Raw genomic sequence first — 16,470 nt, forward strand, 5'->3', positions numbered from 1 at the left:
TTTTAATAGGGTTATTTGTTTCCCTGCGGTCTAACTTCTTGAGTTCTTTGTATATTTTGGATATAAGGCCTCTATCTGTTGTAGGGTTGGTAAAGATCTTTTCCCAATCTGTTGGTTGCCGTTTTGTCCTAACCACAGTGTCCTTTGCCTTACAGAAGCTTTGCAGTTTTATGAGATCCCATTTGTCAATTCTTGATCTTAGAGCATAAGCCATTGGTGTTTTGTTCAGGAAATTTTTTCCAGTGCCCATGTGTTCCAGATGCTTCCCTAGTTTTTCTTCTATTAGTTTGAGTGTGTCTGGTTTGATGTGGAGGTCCTTGATCCACTTCGACTTAAGCTTTGTACAGGGTGATAAGCATGGATCGATCTGCATTCTTCTACATGTTGCCCTCCAGTTGAACCAGCACCATTTGCTGAAAATGCTATCTTTTTTCCATTGGATGGTTTTGGCTCCTTTGTCAAAAATCAAGTGACCATAGGTGTGTGGGTTCATTTCTGGGTCGTCAATTCTATTCCATTGGTCTATCTGTCTGTCTCTGTACCAATACCATGCCTTTTTTATCACTATTGCTCTGTAATACTGCTTGAGTTCAGGGATAGTGATTCCCCCTGAAGTCCTTTTATTGTTGAGGATAGCTTTAGCTATCCTGGGTTTTTTGTTATTCCAGATGAATTTGCAAATTGTTCTGTCTAACTCTTTGAAGAATTGGATTGGTATTTTGATGGGGATTGCATTGAATCTGTAGATTGCTTTTGGTAAAATGGCCATTTTTACTATATTAATCCTGCCAATCCATGAGCATGGGAGATATTTCCATCTTCTGAGGTCTTCTTCAATTTCTTTCTTCAGTGTCTTGAAGTTCTTATTGTACAGATCTTTTACTTGCTTGGTTAAAGTCACACCGAGGTACTTTATATTATTTGGGTCTATTATGAAGGGTGTCGTTTCCCTAATTTCTTTCTCGGCTTGTTTCTCTTTTGTATAGAGGAAGGCAACTGATTTATTTGAGTTAATTTTATACCCAGCCACTTTGCTGAAGTTGTTTATCAGCTTTAGTAGTTCTCTGGTGGAACTTTTGGGATCACTTAAATATACTATCATATCATCTGCAAATAGTGATATTTTGACCTCTTCTTTTCCGATCTGTATCCCTTTGACCTCCTTTTGTTGTCTGATTGCTCTGGCTAGAACTTCAAGAACTATATTGAATAAGTAGGGAGAGAGTGGGCAGCCTTGTCTAGTCCCTGATTTTAGTGGGATTGCTTCAAGTTTCTCTCCATTTAGTTTAATGTTAGCAACTGGTTTGCTGTATATGGCTTTTACTATGTTTAGGTATGGGCCTTGAATTCCTATTCTTTCCAGGACTTTTATCATGAAGGCGTGTTGAATTTTGTCAAATGCTTTCTCAGCATCTAATGAAATGATCATGTGGTTCTGTTCTTTCAGTTTGTTTATATAATGGATCACGTTGATGGTTTTCCGTATATTAAACCATCCCTGCATGCCTGGGATGAAGCCTACTTGATCATGGTGGATGATTGTTTTGATGTGCTCTTGAATTCGGTTTGCCAGAATTTTATTGAGTATTTTTGCGTCGATATTCATAAGGGAAATTGGTCTGAAGTTCTCTTTCTTTGTTGTGTCTTTGTGTGGTTTAGGTATAAGAGTAATTGTAGATTCGTAGTAGGAATTCGGTAGGGCTCCATCTGTTTCAATTTTGTGGAATAGTTTGGATAATATTGGTATGAGGTCTTCTATGAAGGTTTGATAGAATTCTGCACTAAACCCATCTGGACCTGGGCTCTTTTTGGTTGGGAGACCTTTAATGACTGCTTCTATTTCCTTAGGAGTTATGGGGTTGTTTAACTGGTTTATCTGTTCCTGATTTAACTTTGATACCTGGTATCTCTCTAGGAAATTGTCCATTTCCTGAAGATTTTCAAATTTTGTTGAATATAGGTTTTTATAGTAAGATCTGATGATTTTTTGAATTTCCTCTGAATCTGTTGTTATGTCTCCCTTTTCATTTCTGATTTTGTTAATTTGGACGCACTCTCTGTGTCCTCTCGTTAGTCTGGCTAAGGGTTTATCTATCTTGTTGATTTTCTCAAAGAACCAACTTTTGGTTCTGTTGATTCTTTCTATGGTCCTTTTTGTTTCTACTTGGTTGATTTCAGCTCTGAGTTTGATTATTTCCTGCCTTCTACTCCTCCTGGGTGTATTTGCTTCTTTTTGTTCTAGAGCTTTTAGGTGTGCTGTCAAGCTGCTGACATATGCTCTTTCCTGTTTCTTTCTGCAGGCACTCAGCGCTATGAGTTTTCCTCTTAGCACAGCTTTCATTGTGTCCCATAAGTTTGAGTATGTTGTACCTTCATTTTCATTAAATTCTAAAAAGTTTTTAATTTCTTTCTTTATTTCTTCCTTGACCAGGTTATCATTGAGTAGAGCATTGTTCAATTTCCACGTATATGTGGGCATTCTTCCCTGATTGTTATTGAAGACCAGTTTTAGGCCGTCGTGGTCCGATAGCACGCATGGGATTATTTCTATCTTTCTGTACCTGTTGAGGCCCGTTTTTTGACCAATTATATGGTCAATTTTGGAGAAAGTACCATGAGGAGCTGAGAAGAAGGTATATCCTTTTGCTTTAGGATAGAATGTTCTATAAATATCCGTTAAGTCCATTTGGCTCATGACTTCTCTTAGTCTGTCGACATCACTGTTTAATTTCTGTTTCCATGATCTGTCCATTGATGAGAGTGGGGTGTTGAAATCTCCCACTATTATTGTGTGAGGTGCAATGTGTGTTTTGAGCTTTAGTAAGGTTTCTTTTACGTATGTAGGTGCCCTTGTATTTGGGGCATAGATATTTAGGATTGAGAGTTCATCTTGGTTGATTTTTCCTTTGATGAACATGAAGTGTCCTTCCTTATCTTTTTTGATGACTTTTAGTTGGAAATTGATTTTATTTGATATTAGAATGGCTACTCCAGCTTGCTTCTTCTGACCATTTGCTTGGAAAGTTGTTTTCCAGCCTTTCACTCTGAGGTAGTGTCTGTCTTTGTCTCTGAGGTGTGTTTCCTGTAGGCAGCAGAATGCAGGGTCCTCGTTGCGTATCCAGTTTGTTAATCTATGTCTTTTTATTGGGGAGTTGAGGCCATTGATATTGAGAGATATTAAGGAATAGTGATTATTGTTTCCCTTTATATTCATATTTGGATGTGAGGTTATGTTTGTGTGCTTTCATTCTCTTTGTTTTGTTGCCAAGACGATTAGTTTCTTGCTTCTACTAGGGTATAGCTTGCCTCCTTATGTTGTGCTTTACCATTTATTATCCTTTGTAGTGCTGGATTTGTAGAAAGATATTGTGTAAATTTGGTTTTGTCATGGAATATCTTGGTTTCTCCATCAATGTTAATTGAGAGTTTTGCTGGATACAGTAACCTGGGCTGGCATTTGTGTTCTCTTAGGGTCTGTATGACATCAGTCCAGGATCTTCTGGCCTTCATAGTTTCTGGCGAGAAGTCTGGTGTGATTCTGATAGGTCTCCCTTTATATGTTACTTGACCTTTTTCCCTTACTGCTTTTAATATTCTTTCTTTATTTTATGCGTTTGGTGTTTTGACAATTATGTGACGGGAGGTGTTTCTTTTCTGGTCCAATCTATTTGGAGTTCTGTAGGCTTCTTGTATGCCTATGGGTATCTCTTTTTTTAGGTTAGGGAAGTTTTCTTCTATGATTTTGTTGAAGATATTTACTGGTCCTTTGAGCTGGGAGTCTTCACTCTCTTCTATACCTATTATCCTTAGGTTTGATCTTCTCATTGAGTCCTGGATTTCCTGTATGTTTTGGACCAGTAGCTTTTTCCGCTTTACATTATCTTTGACAGTTGAGTCAATGATTTCTATGGAATCTTCTGCTCCTGAGATTCTCTCTTCCATCTCTTGTATTCTGTTGGTGAAGCTTGTATCTACAGCTCCTTGTCTCTTCTTTTGGTTTTCTATATCCAGGGTTGTTTCCATGTGTTCTTTCTTGATTGCTTCTATTTCCATTTTTAATTCCTTCATCTGTTTGATTGTGTTTTCCTGGAATTCTTTCAGGGATTTTTGCGATTCCTCTCTGTAGGCTTCTACTTGTTTATTAATGATTTCCTGTGTTTCCCTAAGTGTGTTCATGTCTTTCTTGAAGTCCTCCAGCATCATGATCAAATATGATTTTGAAACTAGATCTTGCTTTTCTGGTGTGTTTGGATATTCCATGTTTGTTTTGGTGGGAGAATTGGGCTCCGATGATGGCATGCAGTCTTGGTTTCTGTTGCTTGGGTTCCTGTGCTTGCCTCTCGCCATCAGATTATCTCTAGTGTTACTTTGTTCTGCTATTTCTGACAGTGGCTAGACTGACCTATAAGCCTGTGTGTCAGGAGTGCTGTAGACCTGTTTTCCTCTCTTTCAGTCAGTTATGGGGACAGTGTGTTCTGCTTTCGGGCGTGTAGTTTTTCCTCTCTACAGGTCTTCAGCTGTTCCTGTGGGCCTGTGTCTTGAGTTCACCAGGCAGCTTTCTTGCAGCAGAAAATTTGGTCTTACCTGTGGTCTCGAGGCTCAGGTTCGCTCGTGGGGTGCTGCCCAGGGGCTCTCTGCAGCGGCAGCAACCAGGAAGACCTGTGCCGCCCCTTCCGGGAGCTTCAGTGCACCAGGGTTCCAGATGGTCTTTGGCTTTTTCCTCTGGCGTCCGAGATGTGTGTGCAGGGAGCAGTCTCTTCTGGTTTCCCAGGCTTGTCTGCCTCTCTGAAGGTTTAGGTCTCCCTCCCACGGGATTTGGGTGCAGAGAACTTAGCCTCCTGTCTTTATCAAGAGTATAGCATCAGTTAGAGAGTCAGGAGTCAGAGCCTTCTCTCGAGGTCTATCTTCATTGGAGCTTGTTACTGAACATCATTTGCTTCAGCCTTTTCTACATTACGGTATCTGCAGTTTATTTATTTCTAATTGTTTGTTTTTTGTGGGGGGTTGAATTTGGCTTCACTTAAGATATGAGCTGATGGACACATGACACATGAGAGGTAACCGGTCATGAGACAGAATTTAGATTATAATTTATGGGTTGTTTCAGTGGTGAACTATTCAGAGAAGAGCCTACCTATAAGAACAAGTTATTATTAAACTTGTTTTGAGTCTGAGTCTTATTTCTGGGAGCACTGGATTAAAAAATAAGACTTGATTTCTCCAAATCCTAGTGAAGAGTCGAGCTTCATGTCTAAATGTCCCTAGTTTAAAGTTTAAAGGTTATCCACTATCTTATTTGGTGGAGACCATTCTAAGGCAGAAGAGATTTTGGCTGCAGCAGACCTGTTACAGCCTGTGGAAGGGTCACAGTAAAACAAAATCATACAATTTAGAAACAAAGGCATTTTGAAGTGTGCAGTTTGCCTAAAAAAACAGAGTACAATGAAGCTTAATCTACAGTCAAGACAGTAGCTGAGGAGAGGCCATAACTGTTACAGAGAAAATCTGGGCACAGTTCTCAGAAAAGATAAAAGCACTATAATGTCAATGCCTTCCATCAAACTCCAAAAAGTGGAAAGCAATGTGGAAGGAGTATGCCTGAACTTAGAATGCAGTTGTGGGGTTTTCCTGGTTTCCTCCAAGGGTCGTGCTACCCCAGAAAGTGATACAGCTATTCTGCAAGGAAGCCAGTCTACCTTTCACACTGTCAGCAGAAATTAGCAAAATCACACACATGTTCATATTTTGCAGGTAAGAAATAAGTAGGAGTGGGTAGGTAATGCAAAATTGTACAAAAGTAGCAGAAAGCACCAAAGACAAATTGTGTGTTTGCAGAATATTCCCTGCAAGGGGACATTAAAATCAATATGTGGAGCTCCGAAATTAAAAACTACTGTGCAAAGAGTACCCACAGATATTGGAGAAGCCAACTCCATAAAGTGTCCACCAACCAAACTTTCCTGCCTTGAGCAAATGTGGCCTAAGTAAGAGGCTCTTTATTCTCACAAAAAAGATATATTTGCTGAACTGTTAAATACATCAGGTTTCCCAGAACTGTATATGAAGATGAAAGATGTTTTGTATAGTTTGGTCTTGTTAAGATATGTTTTGCTATGACTCTACTCTTCCTCCAAGTGTCAAATATATTTATATATTTGGGAGTATGAAACTTTATTTTACAAGTTCACAATCAACATGTTGCTTGCAATATTTTTCCTGGATTTTTTTCTACTTACAGTACAAATGTTATCACCTTTCACAGATTACTGTTCAGAAAACACATATCCAATCCCCCTTCACTTTCATCTATAACAGTGTTCCTTTACCAAAACACCCATCTTTTCCTTCTTCTCAGGCTGATATTTCCCTACACAAGGGCATCTACCCTTCAGGACCCAGGAATTCACCTAGAGTGAAGATCAACAGGGCCATCTTCTGCTACACATGGAGGTTTAGTCACATGTCTCTCCTGTGTGCTTTTTGGATGGTGATTTAGTTCCAGAGAACACTGGTTAGTTGGTACTTTGTTTTTATCCTTTGGATCCTTTATATCTTTACGTCCTCACTTGAGCACCATATTTTCAGTTCAAATACTGAGTGTGAACATTTGTCTTTCTACAATTCACACTGTGACAGTGCCTCTCAGAAAAAGCTCTGTCAGGCACCTCTCAACATGCACTTCTTGGTATGAACAGTGTTAGATATAAGTGCCTCACCCTCAGGTGGGGCAGACCCTAGAGGGCCATTCTTTCAGGATCTACTCCAAACATTGTCTCCATATCTCTTCCTATGAATATTTTTCTTTGCCTCTTCTATAAAAGATTAAAACATCCATCATTGTTTAGCCATCCTTTTTCTTTAGCTTCAGGTAGTCTGTGATTTTATTTTAGGTTATCCATGTTTTTGGACTAATATTCCCTTATCAGTGACTTCACACCACAACTACTTTTAGTTTGTGTGCATGTGTATGATTGATTTACTTTGCTCAGCATATTTTCTAGCTACATCTTCTTGTTTATGAATTTCATGAAGTCATTGTTTTAAATTAAAGTACTCCATTTTGTAAATGACAATATTTTCTGTATCTGGTACCCTGTTGAAGTATATCTTGGTACTTTCCAGGTTCTGGCTATGTGTGTTTGTTATATGTTTCAATACCTTTTGGTCATATGTCCAGGACTGGTATTGGTTGGTTTTAAGGTAGTACTCCATCAAATATTCTAGGGAATATTAAGGGAGATTTCAAGAGTGGCTGTATCATCTTGTAATCAAACCTACAATGTTAAGAGTGTTCCTCTTTCTCTACATCCTTGTCTGTACCTATTATATCCTGTGTTTTAGCCACTCTGTCGGGTATAAAGTGGAATATTAGGGTAGTTTTGATTCTCATTTTTCTGATGACTAATGATATTGAACATTTCATTAGGTACTTCTCCACATTTTATATTCTTCATCTGAGAATTTGTTGTTTAAATATGTATCCTAATTTTTAATTACTTGCTTTTACTGGGGTCTAACTTCTTGAATTCTTGTTTATATTAGATATTAGCTGTCTTTCACATATAGGATTGGAGAAGATCTTTTTGCAATCTGTGGGTTGTTGTTTTGCCCTATTGGGAGTTTCCTTTGTCTTACAGAAGCTTTGCAGGTTTATGATGTCCTATTCGTTAAATCTCGATATTAGTGCATAAGACATTGGTGTTCTATTTGGAAAATGTCCCAAGTGACCACTTGTTTAAGTTTCTTCCCCAATTTCTCTTCTTTTCATTTGATTGTATCTGATTTGATATGTAGGACCTTGGTCCACTTGGAGTTAATCTTTGTTGAATGAGATAAGAATGGGAAGATTTACATTCTTCTACATGGTGATCTACAGTTGAACCAGCATCATTTGTTGAAAATGGTATCTTCTTTCCACTGAATAGTTTTAGTACTTCATTCAAAGATCAAGTGACCAAAGATGTGTCAGTACATTTCAGGGTCTTCAATTCTATTCCACTGATTGAACAGCCTGTCTCTGTACCATTACCATACAGATTATATCACTGTTGCTCTACAGTATAATGTTATTTCATGAATGGCGATTCTGCCCTGAAGTTCTTTTGATGTTCAAGACAGATTTTGATATCCTGCTGTTTTCTTTTTCTTTCATTTTGTTAATCAAAATGAATTTGAAAATTTTTCTTTCTAACTCTATGGAAGAAATGAAGTGGTTTTTTGATGGCATTTTCATTGAATCTGGAGATTGCTTTTGACAAGTTGTCCATTTTTCCAATATTTATTCTGCGCATCCAGAAACATGGGATATCTCTCCATCTTCTAAGATTTTCAATTTTTCGACAGAAACTTGAACTCCTTCTCATACAGATTTTTCACTTACTTATGTACAGTGTCAATGAGATACTTTTTTATCCTTTGTGACTGTAGAAAAAAATGTCATTTCCATAATTCCTTTATCAGCCTGCTAACCTTTGAGAAGAGGAAGGCTAATGATTTATGTGAGGTATGGTATCTGGTCACTTTGCTGAAATAGTTTATCAGATTATTAGGTTTCTGGTAAAACTTTTTGAGCACTTAAGTATACTTTCATTTCATCAGTGAAAAGTGATATTTTAACTTTTTCCTTTCTTATTTGTTTCTCTTTGACCTCCTTTAGCTGTCAGATTGCTTTGACTCCAATACTATTTGAATAAGTAGGAGGGAATGGGCAGGCTTGTCTAGGTCTATATTTTAGTGTGATTTCTGTAAGATTCTCTCCATTTAGTTTGTCTACTGGTTTTCTGTATATTGCTTATCCAATGTTTAGATATAGGCTTTGAATTGATAATCTTTCCAAGAATTTTAACGTGCAAATGTGTTGAAATTTATCAAATGCTCTCTTAGCATCTATAAGGTGACCACGTGTCTTTCAGAGGGATCTTTCAGTTTGTTTATACATTAGATTATGATGGTGGATTTCTATGCATCGAACCATCACTGCCTCACTGGGAAGAAGTCTACTGGATCATGATGGATGATCACTTTGACATTTTCGTGGATTCTGTTTGATAATATTTTATTGACTGATTTTTATTTGACATTCATAAGGGATATTAGTATTAAAATCTCTTTCTTTATTGGCCCTTTTTTGGTGTGGGTATAAACATGATTGTGGCTTCATAGGAGTGTATGAGTAGTCTTCCTTTTGTTTCTATTTTATGAAATAGTTTGGACAGTAATATTTAGGTATTCTATGGAGGTCTGACAAGAATATCTCTATATATACATCTATGTATATATATACACACATATATGCATGCACACATATATATATGTATATATATGTATATTTTATGTATATTTCCTCTACTTGTTTGATTTCATCCCAGAGTTTGTTTATCATCTGTGGTGTATACTTTTTGTTGTTCTTGCTTTTCATGTTGCATCCAGTTTTTGTTTGTTTGTTTTCTTTCTCTTTTTTGTTTTTGTTTTTGTTTTTGAGTTTTTTTTGTTGTTTTTTTGATGGGGGAACATAGATCTATGAGTTGAAGTCTTAGAACTATTTTCATTATGTCATATAAGTTTGGATGTCTTTTGCTACATTTTAAACAAATTCTTAAAAGTCGTTAAATTCTTTTTTATTTCTTCTTGACCGAGTTATCATGGAGTAGAGCATTGTTCACCTTCCCGGTTTATGTGGGATTTCTGTTATTTTTGTTGTTGTTGAAAACTGGATTTAGTATGTGGTGAGCCGAAATTATGCATGGAAGTACTTTAATATATTTTTTTATCCTTTGAGTCTTGTTTTGTGAACAATTGTATGATCAATTTTAGAGAAGCCACCATGAGGTGCTTAGAAGGTATCTTTTTTGTTTGTTCGTTTGTTTTTTGGATATACTTTGTTTTTTGGTTATATCTTGCTTTTATTTTTTAATGAAATATTGTACAGTTATCTGTTATATCCATTTGGATCATAAACTTCTTCTCATTTCTCTATGTTTTTTATTTTCTGTTTCCAAGATCTGTTCATTGATGAAGAATGTGATATCAAAATCTTCCACTATCATTGTGATTGTTTCCTTGTATGCTTTCAGCTTTTATAAGGTTTCTTTTATGAATGTAGGTGCCCTTGCATTTGGAGAATAAATAATCAGGGTTCAGTGTTTATTATATTTGTTCTAAATTTTATGAATATGAGTTGTCCTTTCCTTATAACCTTTGGGTGTAAGTTTATATTATTTGATATTAGAATGGTTAGTCCTGGTATGTGTCTTGTGACTAATTACTCGGGAATATTGTTTTCTAGCCTATTTCTCTTAGGTAATGCCCCTTTTGTCACTAAGGTGTGTTTCCAAATGCTTCATAATGCTGAGTCTTTTTTACATATTTAGTCTTTAAGTGTATATCTTTTTAATGGGGAAGAAGATCATTAATATTAGAGATATTTAAAAATTGTGAATTTTTAAAAGTAAGTGTATATTTATTATTTGTGTGACTCCATTCTTTTGTTGCAAGCAGATTACTTACTTGCTTTTTCTAGGGTGTAGTTTCCCTTCTTGTGATGGAATTTTCCATCAATTATTATTTGTAGGACTTGATATGTAGAAAGATATTGTTTAAATTTGTTTTTCTCATAAAATATCTTGGTTTCTCCAACTATGTTAATTTACATTTTTGCAGCATATAGTAGCCTGGCTGGCATTTGTGTTCTCTGAGAGTCTGTATGACATCTGTCCAGGATCCTCTGGCTCTCATAGTCTTTGATGATAAGTCTGGTTTAATTCTTATGGGTCTGCTTTTACATGTCACTTGCTTGACCTTTTTCCATTTCTATTTCAATAGTCTTTCTTTGGTTTGTGCATTTGGTGTTTTAACTATTATGTGATGGTAGGAATTTCTCTTCGGGTCCAATGTATTTGGAGTTCTATAGCTTTCTTCTATGTTGATGGGCATCTCTTATTTTAAGTTTTGAAACCTTTCTTCTATGAATTTGTTAGAGATATTTACTGGGCCTTTAATTTGGAACTCTTAACTTTCTTCTCTACCAATTATCATTATGTTTGATTTTCTTATTCTGTCCTGGATTTCTTGGATGATTTGGGACAGGAGCCTTTTGCCTATTAGAAGAATTTTTAGGGTTGTGTCAATGTTTTCTATGGTATGTTCTCCCCCTGAGATTCTCTTCTGTTCTTGTATTCTGTTCGTGATTCTTCAATCTATGACTACGGAATTCTGCTAATGTCTGCGGATCTTTTTTTCTCCAGGGTTGCATACCCTTTTGCATTCTTTATTGTTTCTATTTCTATTTTTATATTCTGGACGGTTTTCTTTAATTCCTCTGAATCTTGGGTTGTGTTTCCCTTTAATGCTTTCAGAGATTTTTGTGTTTCCTCATGAAGCTCTTCTACTCGTTTATTTGTGTTGTCTGGCATTTCTTAAGGGAGTTATTTATTTCCTTCTTAAAGACTTCAATCAGCATCACAAAATGTGAGTTTAAATCAAAATCTTGCTTTTCTGGTGTGTTTGGACATCCAGTATTTTCTCTGATAGGAGAAATGGACTCTGATGATTCGAAATAGTCTTGGATTCTGTTTCTATGGTTCCTGCACTTTCATTGAGTTGTCTCTTGTGTTTGGTTATCTAGCTGTTTCTGATAGTCACTTGATCTTCCTATAGGACTCTATGTCATCACTCTTTAATACTGTTTTCCATGGTTTTTTTCTGTGTTTTCTGAGAACAGAAACACTGATGTCAAGTCTATAGGAACTCCTGGTTACTATTGGTTCAGCTATCGATGCAGGAAGGAAGCAGAAGGGTCCTGCCCCTTGTTGCTCCAAGTTTTTGAGCCAAGGGACACAGTTGGCCTCAGGCGATTCCCTCTTGTGTCTTGAACGATGACACCCTTTAGTTCACAGGAGCGACCCCCTTTTGAAGTTCAAGCTATCTCCCCCAAGGTATTTTGGTGAAGGGAGTTGGTTGTCCAGTTCATATCAGTCCTGGGCACAGAACAGAACCACAGGTAATAGCAACTGGCCTTTCCCATATTCCTATTCCATATTCCAGAGGCACTGGGCAGCTTCCCCATGGAGCAGGGATGTGGGCAGAGGCATGCAGAAGTTGCAGTCTGTCCTATGGAATTTTGGTGCCTGAGGATCTCTTTTAACGAATTTTGCTTTAAATGTTTTAATTTTCAAAACTGTTGCAGTTTTAATTTTATTGAATATAATGGTGCTAGAAAATCTGTTTGAGATAGTTTGAAATACAGCATGCCTTATAAAAGAAAGAAAGAAAAATGATGCACTATTGTAGTGAAGAGAGTTTTCTGGCCCAAGCACCTAAAATTTTTCAGAAAACAAGACTGTGGCCCAATCTCTTGGTGCCTGCCTCCAGCTCACTGTTCCCAAACCCCGTGGGAGAGAGAGTTCACTGCCGAGACAGGTCGACACTCCTGAGACTGCAGAGAGGAAGAGGCTACTAACACTGCCCACCCCTGCCCACATCCTTTCCACATGCCTGGGAAACCAGAAGAGACCACACTCTGCCCACATTACTGATTCCAGAGGAAAACACAAAGCGCCATCTGGAACCAGGCCTGGTGCCCGGATGCTCCCAAAAAGGGTGGCGCAGATCTTCGTGGTTGCTGCCCCCACGGAGAGCTCATAAGCAACACCCCATGAGCAAACTTTAGCTCAGGACCACAGGTAAGGCAAACCTTCCTGTTTCAAGGGACTTGCCTGGTGAACTCAAGACACAGGCCCACAGGAACAGCTGAAGACCTGTAGATAGGAAAAACTACACGCCCAAAAGCAGAGCACTCTGTTCTTATAACTGGCTGAAAGAAAACAGAAAAACAGGTCTACAGCACTCCTGACGCACAGGCTTATTTGACAGTCTAGCCACTGTCAGAAATAGCAGAACAAAGTAACACTAGAGATAATCTGATGGCAAGAAGCAAGGGCAGGAACCCAAGCAACAGAAACCAAGATTACATGGCATTATCAGAGCTTAATTTTCCGACCAAAGCAAACATGGAATATCGAAACACACCAAAAAGCAAGAGGTAGTTTCAAAATCATATTTTATCATGATGCTGGAGGACTTCAAGAAAGACATGAAGAACTCCCTTAGAGAAACACAAGAAAACATAAATAAACAAGTAGAAGCTCATAGAGAGGAATCACAAAAATCTCTGAAAGAATTCCTGGAAAACACAATCAAAAAATTGAAGGAATTAAAAATGGAAATAGAAGCAGTCAAGAAAGAACACATGGAAACAACCCTGGATATAGAAAACAAAAGGAAGAGACAAGAAGTCATAGATTCACGCATCACCAACAGAATACAAAAGATAGAAGAGAGAATCTCAGGAGCAGAAGATTCCATAGAAATCATCGACTCAACTGTCAAAGATAATGTAAAGAGGAAAAAGCTACTGGTCCAAAACATACAGGAAATCTAGGACTCAATGAGAAGATCAAACCTAAGGATAATATTATAGAAGAGAGTGAAGAATCCCCAGCTCAAAGGACCAGTAAATATCTTCAACAAATTCATAGAAGAAAAATACCCTAACTTAAAAAAGAGATACCCATAGGCATACAAGAAGCCTACAGAACTCCAAATAGATTGGACCAGAAAAGAAACACCACCCCATACAAAATAGTCAAAACACCAAATGCACAAATAAAGAAAGAATATTAAAAGCAGTAAGGGAAAAGGGTCAAGTAACATATAAAGGGAGACCTATCAGAATCACACCAGACTTTTCACCAGAGACTATGAAAGCCAGAAGATCCTGGACAGATGTCATACAGTCCATAAGAGAACACAAATGCCAGCCACGGTTACTGTATCCTGCAAAACCCTCAATTAACATAGATGGAGAAACCAAGATATTCCATGACAAAAACAAATTTACACAATGTCTTTCTACAAATCCAGCACTACCAAGGATAATAAAAGGTAAAGCCCAACATACGGAGGCAAGCTACACCCTAGAAGAAGCAAGAAACTAATTGTCTTGGCAACAAAACAAAGAGAAGAAAAGCACACAAATATAACGTCACATCCAAATATGAATATAACAGGAAGCAATAATCACTATTCCTTAATATCTCTCAACATCAATGGCCTCAACTCCCCAATAAAAAGACATAGATTAACAAACTGGATACGCAACGAGGACCCTGCATTCTGCTGCCTACAGGAAACACACCTCAGAGACAAAGACAGACACTACCTCAGAGTGAAAAGCTGGAAAACAACTTTCCAAGCAAATGGTCGGAAGAAGCAAGCTGGAGTAGCCATTCTAATATCTAATAAAATCAATTTTCAACTAAAAGTCATCAAAAAAGATAACGAAGGACACTCCATATCCATCAAAGGAAAAATTTCCCAAGATGAACTCTCAAATCTTAAATATCTATGCCCCAAATACAAGGGCACCTACATATGTAAAAGAAACCTTACTAAAGCGCAAAACACACATTGCACCTCACACAATAATAGTCGGAGATTTCAACACCCCACTCTCATCAATGGATAGATCATGGAGACAGAAATTATACAGAGACATACGCAGACTAAGAGAAGTCGGGAATCAAATGGACTTAACAGATAATTATAGAACCATCTCTCCCCTAAAACAAAAGGATATATCTTCTTCTCACCACCTCTTGGTACTTTGTCCAAAACTGACTGTATAATCGGTCATAAAACAGTCCTGAACAGATACAGAAAGATAGAAATAATCCCATGCATCCCATCAGACCACCATGGGCTAAAGCTGTACACATATCCACTTCGTCAATAAGTTCATGAAGGTATCTCGGTTTTGAAAATATTCTTTATATTGTATATTTTGTATGGATGAAAAATGTGTGTGGATGTGTTTGTGTGTGTGTGTGTGTGTGTGTGTGTGTGAGTGTATTTATTCATCTTACTTGAGTCAATAGAATTCTATGAAATAAAGCAACTTTAAATTGCAAAACATTGTTAATATTTTTATGTTGCATTTTTGGATAGTCTGTTTATGACCTGTTGCCTATTTATCATCTTTTAGACTGTATCTCATAATCTCTTATTCTTGCTTTCTCTTTTAGATGTATCCTGTCCTAGTTTGAGTAAAGTTATATCAAGCGATCATCTGATTTCTTGTGTACTAGACTAATTCAAGCAGTTGATTCAAGCGTGATTATGAGGGCCACTCTTGTGTAAAAAATCCTATTTTATGACCTCACCAACAGTATATAAGGCCTGGCACAAGCAATTCAGCCAGCTATCATAAGGCAGATCACGAGCTATTAGGTTCTTTTCAAAGACTATTCTATGTTTTTTGTTACAACTGCTGTTACCAGATTCTAAATTAGTAAACATAACAGAAAACTGCCATGAACCTTGAATTCATTTTTCTTGGCAGCATTGTGCTTGCAACCATTTTTGTCTTCCTGAAGATTTTACTAGAGGTAAGCTGTATATAGGCAATTGTACTAACATTAACATAGGACAGAAAGTGGGTGGGCATATATTTGTAAAACCATGGAAATTCTGACGGAACTACTGAACGGAAAGAATTGGTCCCTTCGCGCACCATAGATCTGTTACACTTGATCCATTTTTGTTTGAGATTTAGAAATTTCTAATCACTGTCCTCCATAATTGTTGCGTACAATAAATTTTAAATTACTAATTATGAATTGAACTCTGTACAGAACCTCTGATTCAGCCTGCATTGATAAAAATACTTAAAGTACTTGTTACTCAGCATTATATTGTTTTAATATTCGGTGAATTCCCTTATTCCCTCTCTTTTGTAGAATGGTTTTTGTTTACTTCTTTTTTCCGCCTAAATATATGTTCTGTGTTATTGAACTAATGTCAGAAATGAAATGTGATAAACTATAAATAATATAGGGTTTGCTAAAGAGAAATCGTCATGGCTCTATTAGGAAACTTAAATGGTTTTATCTCATATTTTTAATCTCAATATATATTTTTGATTTTTTATGTTGTTAGTGTTCTTTCTATAGACAATTTCCTTTTTGTATGCAATTTCAAGTGTCTTCATGTATTGATTGTTGCTATTTTTGAATATATTTAAGCCCTCTTATACAAATCTCTTTTTAGATTGCAATTTTGTAGTTTATTTCTATTTTTCTTTTCACTCACATACATCTAAAATATATAACGTCAGTATACGAAAAATAACAACATTATTAAACATGGGCTGGTTTTAAAATTCATTTTCTCCATTATTATATCTTGGGGTATTTTTTGTATGTTTGTTCGTTTGTTGGTTTGCCTCGGTTTTGGTTTTTTTTTTTTTTTTCTTTTGATTTAGCTTTGATTTTATACTTTGTTTTTTGTCTTTTCTTTTTATTTATTTATTTATTTATTTGTTCTGTTTATTTTCCTATTGCAGATTTTCAACATTCTCTCAGTTTTATTTTGGAAATTTGACAATAATTTCAATTTTATTCACATACAATTTTT

This window comes from Rattus norvegicus, chromosome Y (genome assembly GCF_036323735.1).
Source record: "Rattus norvegicus strain BN/NHsdMcwi chromosome Y, GRCr8, whole genome shotgun sequence".
Lineage (NCBI taxonomy): Eukaryota > Metazoa > Chordata > Mammalia > Rodentia > Muridae > Rattus > Rattus norvegicus.